The sequence below is a fragment of the Phyllostomus discolor genome, chromosome 10 (genome assembly GCF_004126475.2).
Source record: "Phyllostomus discolor isolate MPI-MPIP mPhyDis1 chromosome 10, mPhyDis1.pri.v3, whole genome shotgun sequence".
Lineage (NCBI taxonomy): Eukaryota > Metazoa > Chordata > Mammalia > Chiroptera > Phyllostomidae > Phyllostomus > Phyllostomus discolor.
The window spans coordinates 11,681,824-11,705,114 of NC_040912.2; the positions used below are offsets into that span (position 1 = coordinate 11,681,824).

Below are 23,291 nucleotides of genomic sequence, written 5' to 3' on the forward strand. Positions count from 1 at the left end.
AGTTCGGCCCCTAATCCAATATGACTGGTGTCCTTACGAGGAAGCGTTGGGACTCAGACACGGACAGATGGAAGGCCATAGGAAGACGTAGGGAGAAGGTGGCTGTCCACAGGGCAAGGAGAGAGACATCAGAGGAAACCAGCCCCGCCCACGCATTGATCTCAGAACCTCCAGAATCTTGAAATAATACATGTCTGCTGTTTAGGCCACCAGAGCTGCGGTATTTTGTTGTTGCAGCACTAGCAAACTAATGCAGATGCCTACTGTGTGCCCAGTTGTTTTCTAGGCACCTGATATATAGTGCTGAAGGTGACGGACTCCTGCTTTTGTGGAGGTTACATTCCAGAGCCGATGCAGGAACATCATTTCAAGAAATGGTAGGAGCTATGAACACAATAGTCACAGTGATGTGAAGGGGTGATGTGGGATTGTAGTGCACCCATTTAGACCAGATGGTTAGACAGCCCGGGAGGAGCCTGCTCAGAGAATGACAAGAAGGAGCCAGCATGGAAATGCCAGCTGCAGAACATTCTGGGCAGAAAGAATATGCTTGATCTCTTGGAGGATCCGAGAGGTGGACACAGGTGGGAGGACAGTGAAGGCAGGAGAGGAAGTCAGGGAGGAAGAGGGCCAGGTCACATCGGGTCTGCAGGCCCAGGAAGGACATCTAGGTCCCCATGTTCAAAGCTTGCTCTGCTGGGAGGAGAATGAGCGAGGGGGCTGGAGGGGGAGCCGGGGGAGCAGTCAGAAAGCGGTGCACGTGGACTGGGGGAGAGTGCTGGAGGCAGAGGGGAGAAGGTGGACGGATGGATTCCAGATGGAGTTTGAAGAAAAGTTTATAGGACTTCCTTGTGGATTAGGTAGCAGGTGAGGAGCAGATGGCTATCGGAGAGGGCGTAGAAGGGTGCCAGGCATTTAACTGAATGATGTGGTGCCGTTTCCTGGTTCGGGGGAGACGACAGGGGCTGGGGGGCTGTGGAGCAGGTTGGGGGTACGGTTTAGAGCTACACCATGGCCAGAGCATGACTGAGATGCCTGGTGCACAGCCAAGCGGAGGTGTCAAGGAGCCTGTCAAGGTCAGACTGAGCTCGGAGACTGAGGGCCTGAGACACGTGTGTGCGGCAGCCACGGCAGTGGGTGGAATCACCTAGGAAAGGCTCGAGGGCAGAAAGCCGGGCACCAGCAGAGCCTGCGTGGGCTCGGGTTTAAGGACATAACAGGCGGAGATGAAGAAAGAGCCATCGGTGAGGCAGGAAGAGAAGCAGAGAAGTGGAGAGGAAATGAGAGGCAGCTACTACACACGTTGACACCACATTGACAAGGACACATGATACTGAGCGCGTCTGAGACGCACATGTGTTCCCAGAGGACTCGCACATGTGTGCACACATCATGGGGCTGTCTGTCGGTGTATATAGTTATAGAATCCAATGCGTCTAGGGCTCGAAGCTCTTTTTAAAATTACATTTTACACATCAGTAAACTTGTAATGCAGGAACTGCTTGCTTGGGGTTATTTATATCCTGGGTTGCAGAAGGATTTGTCAGGAAATAATATGAATGTTATTTATCTGACTGTTCAGCTTTATTGACTGCTGCTTTCACATCCTTCAGTTCTTTTTGGCAGAGGAGTAAATAACACTGCTATTAACCTCTAACACCAGTATAAAAATAGGCAGTTATTAAGGGGTAAATATTACTTTGACGATTATTGCCCCAGTCTGCTTTCTCTGGGAGATGTAATAAATAAGGCCTCTTGCGGGGTCCACAAAGTTCCCCATTTTGTTGAGGGAGCTGGCAGCTCTCCTGGCCACAGGCTGTGAGTCGGAGCCGTGTGGAGCCGATGAAAAACACTCCAGGGGCTGTTGCTTGTTCCTGAGGGAAATCAAGGCAGCACTAATGCCCAGCTGTGGCTGAGTGTGTGGAAGCTGAGGGTGTCGGGCCCTAGGGTTTCAACTGGGGGAGAATCAGAGAGGACACAGACCCCCTGTTACAAGCACGGGGAGCTGGGTTCAGGAGTTGACAGTACGTAGAAGCCTGGGGTCTGTCGCGTCAACCTGTTGATGAACCCAAGCTATGGCTGTGGACGCCCAGGGCCCAGAGTTTTCCATTGTCACTCTTTATTCACAAACAGGTTCACTGCCAGGTTCACTGCCAGGTTCACTCCCTGGTGTGTTCCCATGGCGGAGATGAGTCTTGGACTAGAAGTCAAAAGCACTAAACTATAGACTCTATTCCAGCCTTCACTGGTGCTATGAACTTGGGTGAGTGTTGTGCCTTTTCATCTATAATATATGGAGGGCCGAATACTGGGATTTTCTAAGACCCCTCCAGCCTACCAATGCTTTGTCCATCACCCAGTGAGGCCTTGTTGGATAAGTTCACCAGGTTTGGGGACAGTTCCAGTGAGCAGAGAGCCATTGCCCACATGGTGGACATGATCGTGGCTCACAGCCAGCTACGCCCTCGTCATCCTGCAGGAGGCCCCAGGAATAGTGGGACCTGTCCCCCGCTCCGCAGCTCAGCCTAGGACTGCAGGGATGCTGGCGATTATTGTGTTTTCCCTCGTTCTCCAGGATCACATTTTCTTGACTTCATAGATGGTTTTTGATCTTGGTCTATCCTCTGACCACGTAAAAATGTGGGGCTTTTTTCTCCTTAGCAAGGATTTAAATTTCGACTAAATTCCTAAAAAATTAAACTGTTTCATGCAGAATGAGATGTATGCATGCTTCACAATATGTAGATTCACTTCTGAAAAGCTGCCTTTATGTGAATTCATTCCAGGAAGCCACTATTTAGAGAACATTTTGTAACGAAAGACTCAGCATGAATGAAGTCTGCACGTTTGGGAAGTTTGGGTTTTCACACATCGGCGGCGGTGGAGGTGGTGTCTACCATGACTTGCTTTCCTGCATCTAAACTACGCTCCAATAATTGAACATGGTTTCACTCAAGCTACTTGCCTCTGTAAGGCAAAACTTCAGAGGATGTGACCTTCTTGGCAGCTCCACTCCGCTTAGAAGGAACAAGATACTTATTCCAGGGAGCTTTACTTATGAAATAATAGAAATATGCACCAGAGAGTGACATATATAATGTTATAGGCCCCTGTGACATAAATGTCAGCTGAGTGGTTTGGAAATCCAGGCCTCATTTATCTCCCCAAGAGTTTACTCTTTTCTACTGCAGCACAGTGAGCCTCTATGCCAATAGTTCCTGAAGGCTGTACATTGTTGCAAGGGGACATTTAAAATCATTATGAGGGCCACTTCAATGGGCTAGTCGCCCCTTGAATAACCACAATAAGATTCATGTCGGTGAAGGAAAGACAAGTGTGTCTAACAGTAGCGTAGGGAGTAGACACGTCACATCACACACATGCAAAGATGGGAATGGAGCAAACAGAGAGAAAAAGAAAACTGGGAAAGATGGTGAGAAGAGATCACAGGGAGGTTGGTACAAGAGAGGGAGAGAGAGGCACTTCTGTAACCACGGATCTCTTCACTGATGAGGAACCCCATCGACCCGCCACCCGGTCCCCTAAGATGAGACAGCCAGCCTGCGGAAGGTTGAAAGCCCTGCGCTAACACACTGCCAGGGCGTCCAGCCCTCCTGCACAGCATAGCCCACTGGTCAAGCATCACGAGAAGCATCCCCGTTGCCATGGAGATTGTGATTATAGGGCTTCTTGGCACCGATTCCTCCAAAGAGTTCTTTTCCTCCTGTCTCCTCACTCCTTTTTTTTTTTTTTACTGGACTTTTTCTGTTCTTTCTAGAAACAAAACAAAGTTGGGTATGGCCATGGTTCCTACTTGAAGATAAGCAGGGATTCAGAGGGGACAGACACCAGGGCAGGGGAGCCCCCGGGATGCATTTTTACAGTGGGCGATGGGGACCCTCATGAGAGAGAGGTCATTCTAAGGGAAGAAGAACCCTGACACCTGAAACTGTACACAGTCATTTGCAACAAGTGAGTATGAAAACCGGGTGGTGTCATTTACTGAGAATCATCTGCTGGCTGGATCCCTCAGTGGAATTACTGTGGGTCCTGTGGTCCTGTGGGAATGGGGGCTCAGTAAAAACAAAGAGAGCTAATCAAGAGAAAGGGGGAAATGTGTGTGAGTCCACGTGAGGCCCTCCCCGAGGACTCCCCCTAAAACTATCACAGGACATGGGACATATTTTATGGGGTGTCTCTCCAGGGGTGGGGGTAGGGCTGCTATATACCTGTGAGAACTGGTTTAAACAAGAGTTGGTAGAATCTGAGTTATTGTTATGTAATTCCATCTGTTGTCCAGGATGAGAAGACCTAGGCAAATCAAGTCCCCACTGTTCAATCAGATGCCCCCCAGATGCACAGGTGCCCATGGGTGAAACCCGATGGCATTGGCTCTGTGTGGTCCTTGGGCTGGCAGCATCAGCAGCACCTGAGAACTGATTAAAAGTGCAGCATCTCACCCTGGCTGGCGTAGCTCAGTGGATTGAGCACGGGCTACGAACCAAAGTGTCGCAGGTTCGATTCCCAGTCAGGGCACATGCCTGGGTTACAGGTCACGGCCCCCAGCAACTGCATATTGATGTTTCTCTCTCTCTCTTTCTCCTTCCCTTCCCTCTCTAAAAAATAAATAAATAAGTAAAATCTTAAAAAAAAAGTGCAGCATCTCAGGCCCCATTCCCGACCTACCAAATCAGAATCTGCCTCTAACAAGACCCTGTGCACATGCACATCGAAGAAACGCTTCCCTAGAGCAACAGTTCTTGGTTTTGACGGCCCAGCAGAATTATCTGGGGAGCTTTAAAAATGACTGGTGTCTGGATCCTATTCCTAGGTGTCCTGGACTCTGGGAATTTTGAAAGGCTCTTGATATGATTTTAACGCGCATACAGGAAGGGGAACTAAAGGAACTTTTTCATAATCCATGCCAATGGTCTTCTGCCAAGTGACCCGTAGTGGGAGCCTCCTGGCCAGTGGTTGAGTGCTTGACTCCCTACTGTGCTGCCTAGTTTCCATTTGTTGGGTATATTCAAATGAATGTGTTCGCATTTACAAACTATTAGTTGTGACTTGTGATCACAATGACAGATACATTTTGGCTTAGGTAATAGAAATATTATGAAAAGTAATGTGCAATGACATGTTTGTAGCTTGAACCACTTTCTACACAGATATATTAATATTGACAAAGTCTTTTATCTAAGTCTATGCCCTCTGTTAATATTATAGTAACATAAGACACACTTGTTATTTAAAGAATCTTTCTTTTATAAAGTAAAGCATTTATTTCTAGTGTAACAGTCCCATATAGTTTTTCTAAGATTAAATTTTCACATGTTAGCCCTGGCTGGTGTGGCTCAGTGGATTGAGCGCCAGCCTGTGAACCAAAGGGTCACTGGATTGATTCCCGTTTGGGGCTCATGCCTGGGTTGTGGGCCAGGTCCCTATTTGGGGCATGCGAGAGGCAATCAATGTATCACTTTGACATTGATGTTTCTCTCCCTCTATTTCTCCCTCCCTTCCCCTCTTTCTGAAAATAAATAAAATCTTAATTTAAAAAATGCTCACACATTAGGCTTCTTTGACATGAAGGGTGATCGGCCCCCTCGTGTATGTTACAGTCTCATATTGCACGACCTTGTCTTGTGTGGTTCCCATATCTGAACCTCCAACTCCACCAGCATTAATTCCTCCTTTTCCCTGACAATGTCCCTTCTCTATTCACTCTTCCACAGGCTACCGTCTGTGGTCAATGCATTTCCCTCCCTCTAGACATTATGCTCCTTGAGAAATAAGACAATACATGATCACCTCCATGTTGTGTCCCTACGAGGTGCTCGGTAAACATTTGCCGAGCACCCGCCAGGTGAGCGGCGTGCCAGTGAGCAGGGCTGGAGGAAGACGCGTGACGTCCTCTGCCGGTCCACTGTCGGGTCAGGGAGACAACGGTGCCCTAGTCGAGCACTGTGACGACTTGGATACCTGCACCCTCCCAGGTTTCCGGCTGCCCCCCAGCTCCCTCGCATCACTTGACCTCGGGTACCCTCTCCATTGCCTATGGCGCTTGACCCTCACTCAGGTGCTTAGGTTGTCCCTGAGTTCTGTTGTGTACAGTTGTACTGTCCCACGTGTAGGGTAGGCCCAGGTGAACCAAAATAAACGTACTGGACCGGAGTTTGGATTGTAGAATCTATGTGGTCGGGACGTCATCTGACTTGAGGCAGTACTGGGACATTGATAAATAGCGAGGCAGGGTGGGAGGGGAGTAGGGAAATGGGGAGGGGTCTGCTCTTATACTTGGAAAGCATTTTTATTCCAGTGAAACAAGGTGCTGAATTATAAGAAAAACATTAGAAAGTACTCTGATACGTGGAATGATGAGTGACATAACATTTTTCTTAATCGTTGATGGAAAATAAAGTATCAAGAGTGTTGCCACCCAGGGGGAGCCTGTGGTTACCAGGTTGTAGGGAGGAGGAGAGGAAAGGGAGACCATCCTAACCCTTTGTCTTGACTGATGGAATTTCAAAACCACAGAAAACGCAAACTCCCAGTCAAGGAACTGGAAACTTTGGCATTTGTGTTTTCCTTTAATGCCTCATTCTATTATTGGTCTTGTCAACCATTTTTAAAATGTAGTTAATGACTAGATGTTCCATTCAGAATTATGCATGGTGTCCCTACCTCAAGTGTAGCTTTATTTTGTAGACAGTGATGAGACCCTTACACTAAACAAGTGTGAACGCCCATGTCTTTGCTACTTTAATGTTTTCCGTTCCACCCACAGGGGTATGAGAGGGTCAGACTCTTTAGGAAAGCAGAGACAAAGCTGAAACAACCATTGATTGGAGACTGAGAAATGCCCGAAGAAAAATCTGATAGTCTTCTAGTAGCTGTATCCCTGTTAGGTGAGAACACCTGGTCAAGGCAGCCTGCGGCGTCTCTCACACCTGTGCTTCTTGAGGGGGTAGGGTGTGTCCCCCCTGCCCCCAAACTCCCCCATCTCCTGTGTTTGACAGAGTGGGAGGCCCCCAGGAAGCCACCGAATCAACACAGTGAATCTAATTTACCTAAGAGTTGGAAGAGAATCGGAATAATGTCCTTCATCCACACTTAACACCCCTCCAGTCCATCGGGTACCACACCAGTCTTGTCAAAGTGAGAATCTGGTTTCATCGCGATTTCATTTATCCGCCCCCACCCCCCACTCTCCCTCCCTTGCCCTTCGTGGAGCAGCCCGCCTGATCGGACTCTCTCTGCCAGCAGCAGCCTCATCCACGAACCGTCTCCTTGCCTGTGTTCCCTCCTCACCGACCTTTCTGCAGTCCCTCAAACATCCCCACTGTCTCTCCTGCCTCAGGGCCTTTGCAAGGAATGTTCTACTCTTCCCCTGGTTGACTCCTGTTTGCTCTTCAGCTCTCTATTTACTAATGTCACCTCTTCAAGGAAACGTTTCCTAACCCCCACAGGAGGTCAGATACCCCAGTCATATGCATGGAGAGCACCCTGCACCCCTTTCTCCCAGCCCTCACCATACCTGAAGTCCGTGGGTTCACGGATGGATCCATTTCAGTTGTATGGTCTACGTATATTTTGCTCACCAGATTGCACGCTTCACAAGGGCAGAGCCCATCTATCTTGTTCAACATTATGACATGAGCACAGCGCCTGCCTCATAGTAGGCACTCAGTAAATTGTTGTTGTTGTTGTTTAATAAGGGCATAAAGTGACAGTTTCATCCTAATGCTTGTCTCCAACAGGGCTCCAATCCACGCAGGGCAGTGGTTCCCATCCCATGTCACACGTGCTAGGCTCTGACCATGTGCCCAGGAAGAACAAAGCAACTATGAAATGTTAGGGGCAAAGCAGGGCAGTTGGAATAAATGGGGATCCTTGTAGGCAGCATGAAGGGTACAAGTAGCTTTGGAAAGAATTGTGGACAAAGAATGAATTTCTCAAAAAATGTATGAAGAAGGGAGAAAGGAGAGAGAAGTACCGAGGGTGGAATTCGTGAGGTTGTGTGGATGTAGCTGAGCTCCTGCGGTGGCGGAGGGACAGCCGAGAGCCTCAGGCTGGGCACAGCACATCTATCCATCCGGGTGAGCTCAGGTGACGCCCAGAGCCGCGTTTACGTGATAGAGAAAGGGGGTGCTTTCAGGAATAAAGGACTGCCAGCAGGAGATGAGATGAGGAAGAAAGAAATTAAATTGTGAGACACCTGACTGTAAAAAAAGAAGATCCTCAATTAAACTTTGATTTATTGGACCAACAGGCCAGTCCTGGCATAAATGTTAAAAGGCCATTTGTTTTTCTGGATTGCGAAATGAGAATCACTAAATTTGCAATATGAATGCTTGATGGTTCTTTAAAAATTCTGAATTCTTTAGGCTGTTCTTTTCCCATTCCAACAAAGCTATTTTAAAAGCTCTCATTAGAATATTTTATAACTCTTTTATCCCTCCTGAACAGCTGTGAACTGGAAAGAATATAGTATATTACAGAAACAATCCATTTAAAGAAAAACAATTAAAATGAAAACTACTTCCATTTCTGGGGCATAAAACCCTCATTCTGCCCCCTTCGCAGCTTTATCACCACGCTGACACAATATAGTCACAGCTTCCCTCACACACAATGTTAATTTCACTCACACTCTACTTAATCTTCACAACACTGCAGAGTAACATTTTTCTGTAGTCATTTATCATTCGCTGTGATCGGGCAATGTGTTCAGAGGATGTTCGAATTCTCTTTTTTTAAACTTTGCATTTATCTCAATGCCGACATGTGCTCTGAATGCTATTAAAATATATCATTTATACACTTTCACATTTAACTATATTAACTATACCTTAACTAGACATTTATTAAGAGCCGCATATTTATTTCTCATTCAGGACTTTTTGGAATCTGCGGAGTCAGCGCTATGGAAATGAGCCATTTTTGCCAGCCGTACACTGCGGGTAATAGGTTAAACGGAGCAGAAACCCCAGGGCTCCATTGTGGTGGGGCACGCAATCGCGTGAGTTTTCCCAGCCTCCTTAAATTGTTTCCGGCGCAGGGCCTGTCCTCCTGCCACCTGAGATGGGCTGTGAACTCTGAATGGGTGCGTGGCAGCTCTCATTCTCATTCATTAGTTATCGCACGGGCATCTTTCCTGCATGGGCATTCCAAGAGGAGTACATCGTCTTTCGAAATCTTTCCCCTGAGATTCATGATGAGGGCATAAGTTCCTTTTGTTCTTTTCTATCAAAATAGAAGATATGCACAAGCTTAGAAATCCATGGCTTGCAGATCTTATCACGAACTCCTACGGTTCCTAGCCCACCTGTCCCTACCCTTCATCCTGCTTTCCAGACCTTAGCACTTTACGTGTTTAGCCATTTCTTCTTGTCTTTATCTCCATGGTTCTAAATATGTTGCTCCTGCTTTTTAAAATTTTTTTCTGTTTTAGATAATATCTACAGACTCCCAACTGGGGGAGATGTGGGGCTTCTTTTTTTCCTTCTTGTCAAACTGTCACCTTCGCACGTACATCAAATACGTGCCCTCCCCCGACCTCTCAATGTAATGTTGAGATGCACAAGTAAATAAGATTTGCAGCTGAACCACAGTCGGAGACTGTTCCAGTCCTTTCTCGTACAACTTTCAGTTGTCCCTGGAGCTAATGATTGCTTTTCTCGTTTAGTTTTCCATGTCCCCGTAACTAATGGAACCCTAAACCCTCTGGCAGAACTGTAAAAATCTCTTCTCTGTGTGTGCAAATAAACCAGGTTATCTGTCTGTTTCTTCTTCTTTTCCTAAGACACCGACCCTGGAGTCTTTTGTTCTCCTGCTGCAATCTGGACTGATTGCTCCCTAGGCCTGCCCGCCATCTGTCAGGCTGGGACCTCCCCCACCTCTTGGCTCTGTTGGGGCCTGTTTCATCAATCCTCGGCCCTTTTCTTTATTGAGTGCATCCTCTAGTAGCTTTCTGAGAAAGGTGCACGGGAGCTGCAGGATGCGTCCGACTCCTGAGCCTTTGTAAGGATCTGCGGCAATTTGTTTCTAATTGCTTTCTTTCCTGCAGGCATGTGTTTCAGTGCTTCCCGGCCTGGCAACATAGTTAAGACTATTTATTAGCCATTTAAAGTTTTGTTGAAATCTCTTTCACACTGCTGTCTTCTCCTGTTCTCTTAGTTTTTGTGAGTTTATGCCTTTCATATTCCTTTAGAGAGGTTTCTGGAGGGGGTGAGGATAAACACATATATTTAGCCTGAAGTATAATAATTTTCTCTTATAATATTGGGGATTATTTCTGCTACCTAGATATGACTATTTATTCTTTCACTTGCTTAACAAATAGAGAGACAGAACACCTACTATTCACCAGGCATGGTCCTAGGCCCTGGGGACACAGCTCTAAACAAAATGGACAAAATTCCTTACCCTCATGGAGCTTACATTTTAGTGGAGAAGGGGCTGGGAAATGTAGTAATTAACAATATATCATTTAAGATGATGCTTTGGTGGGGGAGGGGGAATAAATAAAGTGAGAGTGGGAGCAGGGCATTCCCGCTGAAGTAGGGTGTCTGGGGAAGGCCTCAGTAAAAAAGGTGACATTAGCCCAAAGACCCAAAGGAAGTGAGAGATCAAGATCCTGTTTGGGGGAAGAGCATTGCAGACTGGAACAGCATGCATGATGCCCTGAGGAGGGAGGGTGCTTGCGTGCCTGGGTGTTCAAGGAAGAGCAAGGGGGTCAGTGGGGCTGAGTAGAGAAAGTGATGAGGAGGGGGGATCTGAGAGGTGAGGTGGGAGTCGGGCTTGTGTCATCTCTGGCTTAACAAGGGGCCCCCATAAGGACAATGTTCCCCTCTACTAGAGCTTGGTTTATGAACTCTCTCCTGACCAGCCACTTCTCTCTGCAGCTTCTTAAGGCTCTTTCAGAAAACATGTTTCTGCGGTGGGACTTCTTTTTCCCTTTAAAGAACATTATGACCTCAGAAGGCTCTTTGTGCACATACCTGTACGATCGGTCCCTTCTCATTGTTAAGCGCCCTCTGCAATGGCCCCTCCTCAGACTTTGGCACCCTCGGGCACCCTTTGCTACCTGCCTGGCGTCTGTTTTTCACAGGACTTAATACAGTTTGGAACGGTTATGTTCATTTATTTGGTGACTTGCTTTTGTTTTTGTTTACTTTTGATCTCCACCTATGAAAATGAGAAGTTTTGGAGAAGAGACACCATCCAATTTGCTGTGTTTTTCACACCCCCACCCCTCCAGTGTCCAGACGGGCAGATGGATAGGGATGCCTTTCAGCAAACCTGGGAATGCCTGATAATTACAAAAATTTGGATATTTTAGGATATCTTTCTTTTATCCTATTCTTTCATTTCACTTAGTTTGTGCTTTTAATTACAAAGAGACTAATAAAAAGAAAAGGCTTGGATTAACACTTCTAACATATTCTCAAGTTGTATTTCCCTTTTCAATGTGTTTGATAATTTTTATTTTATCTGCTAATTAATTATAACAATATAAACCATAGGTGGCGGTCCTAGCATACATACAATGTAATTGCATATAACGTTCCCCCCCAAATTCAACTCCATTATGGTTTAAAACCACACATCTTTAATAAGCAAAATCCCTGTTTTCTTAGCATAATCGTGTCTACAGCATTATCACTTTGTTCGTTTTTGAAAGCTAAGATTGAGGCGGGGACTCGGGGTGGATGGGCAAAGACCCATAAATGCTAATATCACCCATAAAGAAGTAGAGCCAGATGAGGACGGAGGAAAAAAAGAGCCACAAGAGTTGCAGAAATTTTGGCCAGAGATCGATTGAAGCTGCTGAGCCCCTGCTAAAACAATGATATGCTAATGACCGCACGAGAGTTTGACGGATGGTGCTAGGGGTCAAATAAGAGTGAATTAACACAGGCAGTAAACAATATGGAAGAACCAGCAGGCAGCAAGAAGCGCTGGTGGGGGGGGTGGGGGGGTGGGGGGGGTGGGGGGGGACCTACACGGAAAACTCTGAGCAGCAGCGGACCAGGAGGAACAAAAAGGGAAAAAAGGAAAGAAACGGTGGAGGCTCCTGGGACTCTCCCACGATGACTCCTCAATGTTGAGCTAAAACTGGCTGCTTGGAGGAAGCCATCATTATCAGTTTGGTCTAAATCTTTGTAGAGAGGAAATGAAGATGTAACATTGTTTAGAATGTTTGTGTTTCTTATTATATCCCTCTATCTGAAAAAGCACTTTAAAAAAATAGGGACCTAGGGTAAATTTCTATAACTATGAATCAGAGAAGTAACATGGGTCTTGGGTTATCGCTTGGTCCAGGTCCCTTTTCTTTATATACTGTAGGTTATATTTTAGGTCCAGGTTAACTTGGCCGAGGTTAACACAGCACCCTCTTCCCTAGTGGTTTGCAGCTCCACGCTGGACAGGCTGGGTCTGACTCACCCTGGTGCCCTTGCCATCTGGTGCTTGCAGAGTCTAGCACACTTGAAGTGCTCCACAACGTTAGTTGAGTGACTTAGCAGCAGCAGCTCACTGTTTCTAACTGGGCTAATTCCTTATAGGCCTCGCTTCTGAAAGGCTGTCCCATTTCCTCTAATGCGTTATTTCGAACATACAAAATAGTCACGGTTATGACCGGGGGAACGAATGTCCGCAGTGTGGCAACTGGGAACCTAAGGAAATGCATCATATAGAGCTCCCCAGAGCACCCAGGCTCCAGTGATCCCTAGCACCCCTGCCACACTCACAGAGGTGGCCCCCAGGGCACCACCCACAGAGCTAACCAGCAACATCTGTAGCTTGAGGTTGATGATCTTACTTCTTGATGACTCCCCTTTTTCACCTTCTAAGTGGAAATCCATGTTTCCAAGTCTTCAGGTGTTGTCATATATGCTTAATGGCGAGTTTTGAGAGTTGACAGAGAAATAGACGAGTTTGTAATTGAGCACGAATGATGATATGGCATTAGTTAGTTCTTTGTTTTTCATTTGGTCCAGGCCTCTGTGCCAGACTTTGACAACCAGTAAGGTGTGGTGCTCAAGTGAAGTACATACCAAGTGGCACATTTTGGCCTATAACCTTACTGAAGTATTGCATCAACCCTCTAAAACGGGGGTGGGGGTGGGGAGTCTAAGCTTTTGGCATCTCTGGGTCACACTGGAAGTAGAGTTGTCTTCAGCCACACATTAAATATATTGTGACACATAACCACAGAAGAATCTCATAATGTTTTAAGTAAATTTACAATTTTGTGTTGGGCTGTATTCATAGCCATCCTGGGCCCCATGCAGCCCACAGGCCACTGGTTGGACACCCCCATGAAATGTATGATTCCACTCTGTCCACAGCTAAAGTTATCAAGTCTTGGCAAAGTTAAGCCATGCAGAAACCCAGGTTCAAACCAAGGGCTGAGTGTAGCACCTTTCCTATATGCTGTTCATTTCCACCAGGGAGAATTCAGTCAGACTGAAAAAAAAATGATTAGGACCAAGCAGGTGACTTTGGGATCAGGAGAAAGATTTACCGACTTGTTGTCAAGGCTGGTCTTTGGAATTGGCAAGATCTGTACCGAGCTTTCTTAGATGTCTCTCTGACCATATACATCACTATGTAATCTATACAGTGGTGTCTTAACAAATGAGCTCTTACCTGTAATAATTTTCTTTGAACTCATATGCTCTAAGAAATGCCAATAAACTCAGTTAAAGTAATTTCTTACCCATAGCACATGCGTTTGTGCAGGAGGACCCTAGATCTCGTCAGCAGGGGAAGAACACCCTGCAAAGTCCACACACAGCAGCCATTACATGCAAAATGGACGTTTGAAAAAGAAAACATTTGACCTGTCTATTGACTGAACTTTCCTTCAAAGTGCCCTTCAGGGAGTGCTGAGCTGGTTGCCAGGAAACAGAGATTCTTTTCTGGAATCAATTCTTGCCATTCAAAGTGCCTTCGGATATGTCACTTATTAGAATTCTGGTTCCCAACTTACAGTGCAGTATTCTCCCTCTCAGGCTTCCTCAATCAAGAAATGGCAGGAAGACCTCCGGTCAAGATGGCAGCATAAGCAGACACGGCTTACCTCTTTGCACAACCACATCAAAATTGGAACTAAAATATAGAACAGCCATAACTTTAAACCATCAGAAATCAAGTTGAATGGAAGTGTAGCAACTGTGGAATTAAAGAAACCACATCCATTCAGGCTGGTTGGAGAGGTGCAGACACAGAACAGGCTGGTCCCTCACCCATGTGTGGTGGGTAAAAATTCAGGAGGGATATCTCAGGAGAAAAGAGTCCCAGCCCCACACCAAGCCTGCCAGCCCAGGATTCCAGTGCCAGAGAGATAAGTCCTTACAACTTCTGTCTGCAAAAGCCAGTGGGGATTGAGTTGCTGGAAGAAACTTCTGGAGCCCCATGCAGTTCCTTTTAAAGAGCCCATACACAGACTAAGCTACCCAGATTTACTTCCTCTGAGCTTGAGCACCAGGGTAGCAGCTTAAAAAGCACCAATGGGGTATACAGGGAAAAACTGAAGTGTCTGCCATCAAGGTAAGCAGAGTCATTGCCCTTTTTCTAAACCCTGCCCTCACAGAGCCAGCAAGCTGGTGCCATATCTTGACTCCATCAACCTGGCTAACACTATATGACCCACTGTGGAAATCCCCCGAGACTCGCCCCCACCCAACTTATGGGCCCACCTAAGCTGCTGTTCCATATGAATGGCTGGTCTTGGCTCATGCTTCACAACTTCCTAAACCCTCTCAAATGAGCAACAGCTGGCCTCAGTGAACCCCAGGCCTGTCACTAGCAGCAGCCAGGCTAGATTCACAGCTTGGCTTCACCTGGGGATCTCTAAGGCCAATACAAGTAGCAGCCATCTTAGATTGCTTTATAGCTCAGGCAGGATGGCCCTGAGGCAAACCTCAAAAAACAAAAACGAAAATGAACTAAGCAAACAACTAGAACAGGAGCAGATTCACAGAACTAAAGATCACATGGAGGGTGATCAGTGGGGAGAGGGAGGGGGAGGGGGGAAATGGGAGAAAAGGCACAAGGAATAAGAAGCATAAATGGCAGGTACAAAATAGACAGGGGGAGGTTAGGAATAGTATGGGTAATGGAGAAGCCAAAGAACCTATATGTATGACCCATGGACATGAACTAAGGTGGGGGAATGATGGTGGTGGGGGAATGATGGTGGAGGGGGTTACAGGGCAGAGGGGAGTAAAGGGGAGAAAAAAAAGGGAAACTAAGAGCATAATCAATCAAATATATTTTAAAAATACGAAGAGATATAGACAAAAAGGCAATTGTGGTGGGAAAATTGGAATAATTTTTCTCAGTTCATGTCAGGTCAAGTTTCGACAAAAGCAAAAGTATGATTATTGAAAACCCAAATCCCATAGTTAATATGGTGGAGCTCCTGAGTGTGCGTATGTGTATATATTATCTGTACCTGCATCTATACAGCAATACCTTCTAAACAGGGACTAGACCTATAACTCAGTTGTCCTGGAAATCATGACAGAAATAACCGTATTTGTAAAAGTTGAACCACAAAGGAAAAAGTCTCAATATATTTCAAAAATTAAAAATATTACAGACCACAGTCTCCGAACTCAGTGCAATTAAACTGAAAATTAATTTTTAAATCACGGGCAAAATATCTTAACCACTGGGAAATTGAGAAGCTCTCTCTTAACTCTTGGTTCAAAGAGGAAATAAAAAATACAGCATCTAGAGAATATTGCAAATGCAAAAACTACATATTAGAACTTTTGAGATACTGCCTCTCACCACATAGGTCTACTTACTAGCATTACTAAACAGGAAAGAATAAAAATGAGTAATATGAGCAGTCAATCAGACAAGTTAAAAAATAATAATAAAATATACCTAAATAAGGCAAAAGGAACCGATTTTAAAAATAATGGAACTAATAAATAGACCTAAGAGATGGCTGTTGGGAGAAATAAAAATGAAGCAAAGGAAACAATAAAATAGAAAAACAAACCATAGCCACCTAGTCAGGCTGGGGGAACGAGAACATGCAAAGTTAGAAGTAATCACAGATAAAGAGGGAAAAGTTATAATAAAATGGAGAACCAACAAATAAACCCAAGAGCAAGTTCTCTGAAAACAAAACCAAACCATAAATCTACTGCTTAATCTAATTTTTTAAAAATGAACAAACAATACAAAATGAAAACACTAAGTGGAGAGCTAATAGATACACATGAAATTAAGAGAAGTCTAAGATACTCCTTTGCTTAGCTCTATTGAAATAAATCTGGAAATCTGGGTGAAATGGATGGTTTTCTAGAAAAATATAATTTACTAAAACCAGCCATAGAAGTGTAGGAAATTTAAGTAACTGATTACCATAGAAAAATAGAACCAGTGATCAGAAATCCACCCCTCCCCCAAGCACCGGAATCACTTTCACAGATGTGAAGAATGTCTTCTATCAAATCTTTGCAGAAAACATAATTCCAGGACCACATACACTGTGTCTGACCACAGTAAAAGAAGAAAAATTTTCAAATTACTAGTTTTTGAAGCTAGCAAGATATCAATCCTAAAATACATGTACTAAAAGGAAAGCTATACTCCAAACTAATCTATTAATATCAAGGCAAAAAGAAATTTAGCAAAAAGAATCCTTTAGCAGGAATCATTATGTTAAAGGAATATACCTTCTGACCAGAAAGTGAAAGACGGCTGATTGGCATAGATTCAGGAGCCAAAGCGCTGGTGTTCAGATCCCAGCTGAGTTACTCACCAGGACTAGGACACGTAATTATGTAACTTCCCTGTGCCTCAGTTTCCTCATTTATAAAATGTAGTTAATAATTGTATGTTGAGAGGATTCCATAAATTAACGCACGTAAAGTGCTTAGAACAGTGCCTGGCACATAGTAAATGCTAAATAAATATTAGCTATTTATTAATTAATATTGGAAAAAGCTAATACTATAATTCACCGTGTCATTAGAGCAAAGGGAAAAATCGCAGTCACTTCCATGGATGTTAAAAGTCATGGAATTATCTTGCATCCACTTTTTACTTTTATATAACTTTTAACAAAATTCTACTGATGGATGCGTTCCAAAAATCTTAATTCAAAAGTAACAAGATTAACCAAAGCCTGGATCATATTGAATGGAGAAAGCCTAGAAGCCTTCTTACTCAAATCAGAAGACCAGGGTGTCCACGTGCACCTTTGAAATTTTTGCCCGACAGCAAAAATTTGTGAACACGCTGTATAACATACGGCAAAATATTGGCACTTTGAGTATTATTGAAGGGGATGAATTAGTGTAACCTCTACAGAATGTAATCTGCCAAAATGAAAAATACACGAGTCTGTTGGCTCAAAAACTCTGCCTTAGGAGCTGATTTACCAACACAATCACAGTTGTCTTTGTCTTTGTCACAATCAACGTTGCTCCTGCAACGTTGTCTGGAGCTATGAACCTGGAGACAGCCAAAGGAACTGATGAAATAATGTGCAGTATATTCTCAAAAAGAAGCATGCGGTAATGTTCAGAGACCCCCAAATGTGTCATGAAATTTTTAAAAAATTGGTGTGAATATGTGTGTACACAAACATGGGTTTGAAAACCTTCTGGCAGGAACATATGAGAATGTTGGTGACGGTGATGGGAATCAGCCCAGGGGTCAGGGGCAGGAAGGCAAGTCACTTCTCCTTGTGTTTACTGTTTGGTGCTATATTAAAATCTGTTTTACTATGTGCAAATGTTACTTGAATACTAATAAATGTAAACTTTTTTAATGTTGAAACAAAAAGAAAAAATAGAGACTCGGGGTGATTTTACAGAGGACTTGAAGCATATGGAGGAGTCCTCTACCACGGACAGTGACTGGCCACTCCCAATGTCCACAGAAGAGATCAATAAGAGGAAACAACAGATTTAAAAAGAATATCTATTTTGGGTTGGGGAAGATGAAGAATTTCCTGATGGAGTTGGAGGAGGGTTGTAAAATCCTCTGACGGGCTCTGGAAACAGGGTTTGGATCTGGGGTGGGCGGTGGGTGCTTGGGAGAAGGGAGGACCCTGGTGGCCTGAGGAAGCTTCTTCCCACCCCAGGGTGCTGCGACCCTCTTCCCAGGAGCAACGCCTCTCTGCTGGCTGATGGTTTAATGAGCATTCTACCCAAGGCATTCACACTGGTAGGAAATCCTGTTAGATTTACAAGTGCCCGTTAGTTCAAGGTCTTCCAGAGCTACTGGGTAGGGTTTCTGTTAGGGATTTCCTTGGGCTTCCCCGTGTTGACTACCCAGTTCAAGGAGGGCAGCCCCTCTGGGAACTGGGTTCTTCTCCTGTACATTACAAATAGCCATGGGGGCAAAAACTTGAGCTCCTCATAGTTGACAAACTGCAAACCCTGCCACCCCCCACAAGGAGCTCTAGCGTCTAGGGTAAAAATGGGTTCTTTCCGTGAATGAATGACCCAGGACACTTCAGTGAATGGGAATACATGCAGCAAGCCAGAGTAGGGAGGAAGCCAGCTGAGTCGGGCAGCTGCTGGTTTCTCTTTGCTGCAAAACCTAGTCCGTCATCCACCCCCGAGGTCATCGGTTCTCAGAGTGTGTTGCCTGGACCAGGAGCATCAGCGTCACCTGGAAACTTGTTCCAGGTGCAAATGACCCCAGACCTCTGGGATTAGAGACTCAGGGGTGCGTGGCCCACCCATCTGTGGCTTCTGAAAGAAGACCACCCACGGAGAGGAAGAACACTGACTCGATCTGCATTCTTGCCTCCAAGGGAACCCAAGGTGACACGGCCCGTTGTGTCCGGACACGTTTTTGCGTTTCAGCCTCAAGGTATGTCTCCAGCTCTGGGTGTTGATGGAGCGCACCAGCACCTGCCTCCCCTGAGTGGGGCATGACACCGGTTGCCCCGCAGAAGGCGCGGCCATTCCAGCTCCCGTGCTCTGGTGTGCACACACTCTCGAATGCCCGGGGAAGCAGGGCTGGCCGTGTGTTGTGATGCAAGGAATGACAGCCAGTCGTTGGAAGGCTCCCTCACACCCCAAGTATATGCCGAGCACTCAATGTCACCGTTCAAGACTGGAACCTTCGTAGGTCAATGTCTCCCATTAGGACTGAGGTTTCCTTAAATGAAATCATCTAAAACCTGGCAGGACTGGCTTTTGAACTGCTCTTCCTATTCATTTAATGTTTTCAGGTTCTAGACTGTTTTTCTTTCCTCTTTTTGACTTGGGGTCTCAGACGATCCAGAGATGCGCATGTAGTGGACCATGTCCCTCTCCCCCTCCCCTTTCTAATGGAAGGTGTCAGCATTACGTTCCAGCACTTCCCCACCCCTTGCAGCTCCAGTGCCCTCAGGGAAGCCCGCCTGCCCCAGCTGCAGGGCTGAGCCTCACTCATCTGAGGAAGATCCCACCTCTCTTGCTGGTGGGGCGAAGGGACAGGAATGTAACTCCATTCAGGCTACTGAGTTTCAAGAAGCTGAATCGAAGTTTGGGGGCAGTTGGACAATTTCTTGTTTACCTCAGTCTTTCAGGAAAGCTTCCAGAAACAACCCCGTCCCTCCCCTCTGGGCGGTCTATGCCCCCATGTCAGGTAGGGAGTTAATACCTCTGGTTCCCCCTGTAGCCCAAGGATGCAGTCACATGAAAAGGAGGCGGGAGATGCTGGCACAAGAAACCAGAGCTGTGCGCTAGCTAACTCCTCCCTCCGCTGGGCTTCCTGTCTGGGAGCTGGGGAATATGCAGATTGTGGAGATCAACTTGACTTGGATTTTGTTGTTACCGTTGCTGAAAACATCTTGCTGACAGAGTAAAGATTATCATCTGTGTGCACGTCTGGGCAAACTGAGGCACAGAGTGGTGTCCTTTTGGCCACTTTGTAGTAAATGCCTGAAGCCAGAGGGAAGCTCAGGGCTCGCCCTGGGCTTGGGCCCTGCTGCCCACTGGTGAGCAGGTCACTGAGGGTGTTTCCTGGGCACTAGGGCTGGGGGCAGCGTGAACAGGGTATTGGAGCTGGCACAGGCAAGCTTTGACCACACACAGTTTTATCTAAAGATGCCCAGATGGAAGGACTGGCGGTAGAAACACAAGAAGAAAAAAATGGAGGAGAAGGGAGATGATAGTTACGGAAACATAAAGATGATTTTTAAAAATATGTGTTTTTAGCACCAGGCAAAAATCCATCCTCTATTAAAAAAATTAGTAAGTCTCCCTGGCTGGCATAGCTCAGTGGATTGAGCGTGGGCTGCAAACCAAAGTGTCGCAGGTTCGATTCCCAGTCAGGGTACATGCCTGGGTTGCAGGCCATGGCCCCCAGCAACTGCACATTGATGTTTCTCTCTCTCTCTCTTTCTCTCTCCTTTCCCTCTCTAAAAATAAATAAATAAAATCTTTAAAAAAATTAGTAAGTCTCTTACATGCATCTTTAAAGGTGTGTCTATTAAATTACTATTGATCTGTGCAGAGAGCTCTGGCCCGTGCCCTGCCTGGGATCTGTGAAGGCCACTCTGTCCAGCGTTCTCACCCAATGACTCAACACTGCCACTGTAGAGCGTCGTGAGTGTTAACACCACAGCTCTGCAGAGCAGACGCCTAAGGTGCACTGGAATAATTCACCCATCTGGGGCCTGGGAATACCACCCACAATGCCCTTCCCTTGAGCAGCACCCAGCAAAGCATCGCTCAGAGCTCCCCTCTCTCTGGCCCCTGGGCTGGGACAGCAGGGATCTTCTGAGGCGACAGATACGTGCCTCCTCCCGCATGCCATCTAGTGCAGTTGCAGATCAAGTTTCAAGGTTATGGGCAACAGAGAAAGGAAGAAGGTACTTGGGAAATCATTTATCAAGACCGTATTTAAAAGAAACATAATAGATCAGGTCAAAGATGGAATACAGTCTCTTAGCCATGTTCCTCACTCGTCTTGGCTGAGTCTCAGGGTGCTGAGATTTAAATGTCATTTTTCAATGGGTTTTGCGATTTGGGTTCAGATGGCTCATAACTGTTCTTGGTCACAGTTTAATGTGTTTTTTTTTTCTGCTGCTGAAAGGGATCAAATGGCTTGCTTTCCACTGTGAAGAAGACACTAACAACTTAGGGATGTGCTAGGTGCGCCTGGCTCCCTAAGCCATACCTGTGTTTTCCAATGGACCATCTTTGAAATGAGACACCTGTGTTGGGTTTCATGAGAAATTCAGTGTCTGGAGGAGTTAGTAGTATCTGGGAGGAGATGGAAGAATAAGAAGTCACTCCATGAGGTTGCAGGTTTCAAGATAGGCGGGGAGAGGTGAGGGGCATCAAGAGTTGGTAAGCAAATTGAGGCTCACAGACGCTAAGCTAATTGTCCAGCTCTTGTTCCTGATTCCATGTAGAAATGACCCAAGGACTATCATCAACAAAAAGGACATTGGTGAAGGATCCTCTCTCACCTCCTACCACTTTGGCCACTGATAAACCCTAACTGGGCCACAAGCTTGCTGATACTGGTGCAGAGCTGACTGGGCCCCACAGTCCTGACCCTGGTGTCGTGTGCAGAGGAGGGTCACCCAGACACCATATCCCCTATCACTATATCCCGAAGCGAGGGCCCCACTAATACAGCTGACCACCTCCCGCCAACCCACCAACAAGCTCACACATCACCAGTCCCTCAGCAACACGACACAGAAAAGTTTGCCGGGGACCTGCCCCACCTCTCCCCACTGCTCCCACCTCATCCTTCGGAGTCTGGACCCAGATTCCCTGCATGGCAGTACAACTTTCCTGCCTAATACTCAGTCTTTGATTTCATAGAGTTAATTTTTTCCTTATTTCCACCAACTCAGCAACACCTTTTGCCCACTGCTGCCTCCATGACCCAGCAGAAGGTGGCAGAGGGACCATAGCTACCTGTGTCCCTAGTTGAGTGAGAGCAGCTCCAGCCTTCAACAACACCCCACTCCACCTGTCCAAATCAAGTCTCTTTCAACCCAAGCAAACAGACTCTTCCCATAGAAATACCCACGTGCCTTGTCCGGAGGTGATAAGTGGGCTCTGCAGAGCTATTCGGGTTCCTGGAGGACAGTCTTTCTTTCTATCAGGGAAATCACACACATGGCCTTTAAAACACAGGCATTGCAAACAGGAGCAGACCTTCGATAATCTCTGTAGTAGTAAATAGCACTATTACACTGTATATTTACTGCCTGAGATTTTGTCCTGGCACTTGAAAATTTGCTTTCAGTTTTGGAATCAGAAAATTCTGGTAGCTAGCTGTGTGTCCCAACCTTCATTTGAGCTGAGATTGAAGAGGGCAGAGATGGCACATGACCTCAACAACTTTGGCTACGGTTATTTATCTTCTTCACCTGAATTTTTCCTAATCAAATACCTGTTATTATAACAGAGTGCAGCAAGGGGACCCCCAAAAGAGGGATTTGTAATGGGGTCCAGAGCTCAGGGTGTCCAGGAAATATTAAAATATAGGATGTCCGCACCCCCACAAGTCTGAGCCGGGGGATGGGACACATGGAGCAGGGCCATTGAGAGTTGTCCTGCATAGCAACAGTTTTCAGCTAACCTCAGGCATGGTCATTTAACATATCTATAACCTTTAACTGGTTTCATGGATATGTTAAATAACTGTGGCCATGCTTCGAGCCAGGGGGATGGGAGTGATTTCAACCCATGGTATAACTGGGAGGCAACTCCCCCCATTGCAGCGCCTGTGTGAGAGTTTGGAGATGATTTGCTCCACACCACAGGGCCATGCTTGCCTAGACTTACTATGGCAGCCAAGAAAAACTGGAAAAATATGGGAATGCTGGAGGTGTAGGTGATTATGGGAGGAGTCAGAAATGGGGCTGCAGAGGAAGATTGGCGCTGGGATTTAAACCCAGGCACAGCAACCATGAAAAAGAAGGGAGCCATGGCATTGGTGAGAAGAGGGGGATGCACACAGCTTTGGGGCTCCCCTTGCCATGCAGTTTGGGTAGCTGGAAAGTAGGATGTAGCAGCGATGCAGAGCTCTCTCCTAGCAGTTTGGAAGAATGCAGGAGAGACACTGTGGGAAGGAAAGGGGTGAAAGGACTCTTGCCGGTGGGCCATGAGGAGGTGCCACGTGGTTTTGGATTAAGAACTAGAGATCGCTGCAGCGACACAGCTGGTGGTGCTGGGAACTGCAGGAGGCCTGCCAGCCAAGCACAGATTGCTGGGAAGAACCAGGGGCTACCTAAGCCATGGACTTCTATTTTTTTTCCTGAGATATGGTACCTCAGACTGGGAAAAGTGGGG

At 46.1% G+C, this 23,291-nt stretch overlaps 1 long non-coding RNA gene across 1 annotated transcript; it reads right to left on the bottom strand.

The window, feature by feature from the left end:
- Positions 1–3,471: 3,471 nt before the first annotated feature.
- Positions 3,472–23,088, bottom strand: LOC118496978. Its single transcript, XR_004899517.1, has 3 exons — positions 22,956–23,088; positions 7,277–7,283; positions 3,472–3,482 (listed from the first exon to the last, which is right to left on the bottom strand). It is a non-coding gene; the product is annotated as an uncharacterized LOC118496978 (long non-coding RNA).
- Positions 23,089–23,291: the final 203 nt, after the last annotated feature.